This window comes from Galeopterus variegatus, unplaced genomic scaffold (assembly GCF_000696425.1).
Source record: "Galeopterus variegatus unplaced genomic scaffold, G_variegatus-3.0.2 Scaffold7137, whole genome shotgun sequence".
Lineage (NCBI taxonomy): Eukaryota > Metazoa > Chordata > Mammalia > Dermoptera > Cynocephalidae > Galeopterus > Galeopterus variegatus.
In genome coordinates this window covers 133,463-138,102 of record NW_007733248.1, presented here as the reverse complement: position 1 = coordinate 138,102, position 4,640 = coordinate 133,463, and positions in this window count along the sequence as shown.

Genomic DNA, 4,640 nt, shown 5'->3' with positions numbered 1-4,640 from the left:
GTCAATATACATTGTATATGATTATTATGGCCCATCACCGATACGTCCCTCCCTCCTCCCTCTCTCCCCTCCCCCCAAGAATGTTCTTTCTGTTTGCTTGTTGTAACAACTTCATGGAAGTATAGTTGTTATATCTTCTTCCCCACCCCAACCCCCGTTTTTTTTTGTGTGTGTGTATGTGGGTGAATTAGTTTAGTTTGTTTCTTTTTCTTTTTTTTTTTTTTAGCTCCCACCAATGAGTTAGAACATGTGGAATTTCTTTTTCTCTGTCTGACTCGTTTCACTCAATATTATTCTCTCAAGGTCCATCCATGTTGTTGCAAATGGCAGTATTTCATTCGTTTTTATAGCTGAGTAGTATTCCATTGTGTAGATATACCACATTTTCCGTATCCAGTCATCTGATGATGGACATTTGGGTTGGTTCCAACTCTTGGCTATTGCACAATAGAAAACTTTATTTAAAAAATTGCTTTCAAAGAAGTTGCAATTAAATCAGGTAGAGAAGAGGCAACGATAAAGGCGGGGGAACTTGTAGAAAATCTTTGATTCTGTTCTTAAGTTCTTTCACATATGTCTTTAAATTTATGCTATTCCATATAGGAACCAAAATTTAAAATTTAGATTATACACTAAGAGTGTAGTATTTTATGCAAGAGAAATGAGTAATGAAATCAGAATATACTTCAGAGTGTAATTCAAAAAGTTTATGGACAAATGGAATTAAAAGATAATATGAATCTTTCCATGAACTTTTTGAAGATACCTCATACTTATTGAAAGGAAAAGCTTTTCTCCTACCTCAAATTCTTGGCAATAATAGTTAAACATTTTGTAACAATAAATGCTTAAAAATACATTATTTTTATAATTCCTCATTCAATACTTTTATGATTAACTAATCAGCCACCTGTACCTGTTAAGTTTTTCAAGTCTTTGCATATCTCAGAATATCTTTCAGTTATGAAACACAAATTTCAAAATGGTCAAATAGAAAATTTTGAAGGAGTAATCATCCCCATCATTTCAAAAAGGAGAATTTTAAAACAAGTCTGATTTTGTCCAGAAATTTACAAGATTAAAAAATTATGTATATTAATAAATTTAACTATGCTTGTATATCACTGTAATTTGCAAAATGCTCCAGATGTTTCCAAACTCCTCCTAACTGTCCAGTGCTACATTATCTGAGTTCTGTTCGTCATGCCAACTTCACTTTGAATCATTCTCCCTGCCCCTCCACCCCAACTCCTATGCACTGAATGTGTTAATCCCCATGCCCCTGCCCCCTGACTTCCAGTGTGATAGTATTTGGAGGTGGGTCCTTTGAGAGTTGATAGGTGATTAGGTAATGGGGGTGGAGCCCTCATGAATGGAATTAGTGCCCTTATAAAAGAGGCTCCGGAGAGACCCTCACCCCCTTGTACCATGGGAGAAGATAGTGACAAGATGGCTGTGAATGGGTAAGTGGGCCCTCACCAGACAATGAATCTCCCAAAGCCTTGACCTGGGTTTTTCGAGACACCCACATTGTAAGAATAAATTTCTGTTGTTTTTAAACCACTCAGTCTATGGTATTGCTATAGCCTCTCAGACTAAGATGCCAACTTTCATTCAGTTCTCCAAGCAACAAACTCAGGCCTTGAGGCCTCCACAGATTCTGGCCTCACATCTTGTGCATGTGTTTTTGCTCTTCCTGCAATCCTCTTGCCCATTCTCCTTGCGTTGTTATCATCTTACTCTTCAGGGATCAGTTGAACCGTCATTTGCTCAGATGCCTTTCCTGAGTCACCAGTCTTAAGAAAGATGCACATGTCAATCTGCATCTTTTGTCCCTTCTTTCATGGCACTTAACAAGATTGGTGATTAAAATGTATTTATATGTTTTTTTTTTTCTTCCTGCTACCCTATTTAGCATAAATTTTCCATTTGGAGAAGAACCGAATAATCTAGTTCATTGTTGTATCTTAGCACACAGTAGGTGCTTCCAGAGATAATTCTTGAATGAACGAACCCAATGAGTCTTTTACTTCTCCAAAAACAGGGTTTTTTTCAACTCTGAAAATATATTTTTATATGCCTTGTCTATTGCTTCTGTTTTAATTGTTCTGATAATTTTAGGATATATCTTACCTTTTAGGTTGCTGCTTCCTCTTCTATACCTAATATCTCCTTTTGTACATTTTTTTTTAAAATTTATTTATTTTTACTTTTCTGTAGTCTGGATGGATTGCATTATGTCTGTCCACCACCAGAAGTGTGTATTTCAGATGTGTTATTAAATTTTTGTCCCGTTTGCTCCCGTTTTCTCACAAAATTTCTTTTTAGCTCATTCTATTACTTTTGATATTATTCTCTCATGTTGCTAATTCTTTCCTTCTAGTCTTCTGCTGGTGATTTTATAGACTACATACACCTCATTGCATTCTGTTTACAATTCCAGGTAGTGTTTTCATAGCTTTTATGTTTGTTTTAGACCAAAGCAGTAATCACTTTTTGAGGTAAAATCTTTAATTCTTATAAAAATATTTCTTGTTGCTTTTGATTTGCTGTAATTTTTCTGATGTGGCCTGCTTTTAAATTTGTTTTTTATAATATACTCATCTTTGGATGAGGTGAACATTATCAAGGCTTGGTGATTGTTAACATATAAGATGCAAAAATCCCCAGCCTGGGTGTGTTACTCCTCCAAATTTCTACTTGGTTACCACTTGAGATATGCAATGCTGTTGATGGCCATAATGCCAATATGCTTCTCTTTGTCTAGCAGGCTTTATCTTATTGAGTCTCTCATAGGCTAAGTCTAGGTTCTTCTTTGCTTACATTTTCTGATTCTATGTTTCCTTGATGTACCAGATGAAGTTTACATTCTCTAGAATGTACTTATATGAGGTTGTTCTTGTCTCTATTTGTACATAAACCCATCTACTTTGGAAATTAGACCATTAGTATAAAACATTTCCCATTAGTGTTCTTCAGATTAAAGTATTCATTTATTACTATGTTTATTAATAAAAATTAAGAAAAAGGAAAGAAAGTAGAAACACCTACTGGCCATTTTTGCCACAAAAATAGTTTCCTCAGTAGAAGTGGTAAGCATGGCCAGTGTATTTGCTGGCCCCCTCTCAAGGAGGATAGCTGTTTTCATGCTGCAGCAATGACTGGGCGAGTTACCTATTATTTTCTTAACCCCTTACTATCAGCCTCAGAGAAAGTGAAATTTTTCCTAGATTCTGGCAAATGGTTACCTATTTATATTATTTTTCAATGTTACCATTTTAAAATTCTTTAGTTTTTAGTGGGTTTTTTTTTTCAGGTTTTTTTTTTCTTTTTAATACTCCAATTAACTGGCCTTTCGTGTCTCTTTTATATTCCATAGTTTTTAAGATTTTTTGTTTTGTTTTGTTTTTCAGAATCACAAGTAGTTGGGAGAAGCTGATTGAACTCTGTTAGATGCCCAATTTTCACCAAAAGATCATCAGGTGTTTTAGAATTGTTTTATTTAACCCATTGAATGATATAATACGTAATCTTGTATGTGTTTATGTCTATTCACACAGAATAGATTATATGCTGTGTTCATCAGTCTATAAACTGTGATTTTCATAAAATCAAACGTTACTTTTACAATTTTGGGAAAATATTTAATATCTACTATCTGCATTCACAGTACTTCTAATTTATACTCTATCTTATATTTGAAGAGCAAAAATGAATTAAAAGTTTTGAAAGCTAAAATTAAACATGTTATCAATATAAAAATAGGTACTTAAGTTATAAATAAACATGGTTATAGCTTAAGATATTATGCCCTAATATCTTTATTCTCTTTTGAGGAAAACCTTTTTCAGTGCGATATTTAGTGAAGGTCAATATTATCAACTTAGTATTGTCACACTAATTTGTATTAATTATCTAATTAGATCTCACTTTTTCTTTTTTTTTGAAAGTTGGTGCATGGCCTACAGTGTGTATCAATCCTCCTCAACAGAGAAAGAGCAGCAGCTGGCCAACTGTTATATAAGAGAAATTAGTTAGGTCACCCTTCATTGAGCTATGAGCTGCTCAGTGACTTGGAGGAAAACTCAACTGTCTAATCCAAAGTAAAATAAATACAGTGATTTTTTATGACAATCTTGAGACCAATTAATGGTTTTCTAAATAAAGTTACATGCTTTTGCCAATTATTATGAGTACCCTGAAGAATAAATAATTACAGAAAACTGCTGCATCCCTACTTAAGAACCTTATAGGATGAAACACTACTGAAGAGTTAGACTGTCACCTTCACTTCCCTGTGTACAAATTTTCTGTGTGCACTATTTTATATCAGTTTCCAATTTTCTCTCACCAGTAGAAACACTGTCCAAGGTATCAGCGATGGTGCAGCATTGATTGCATAACTTTACACCTCAGTGAGAGAAAGTAAAGACAGATCTTCAAACATAAAATATGTAGCTCTCTCAAAACTGCCGTATTTGGAAAGTATCCTCCATATATCATGGCAATTTTAAGTAAAAAATAATGTGCACTTGCATTTCCAGAAAAGAAAAGTTGTAAATTATTAAAAACAACTGATCTGCTTGATGTTATTCTCTAGAATGCCATTCTACAAATTTTGTTGGTAAACATTGAAACCA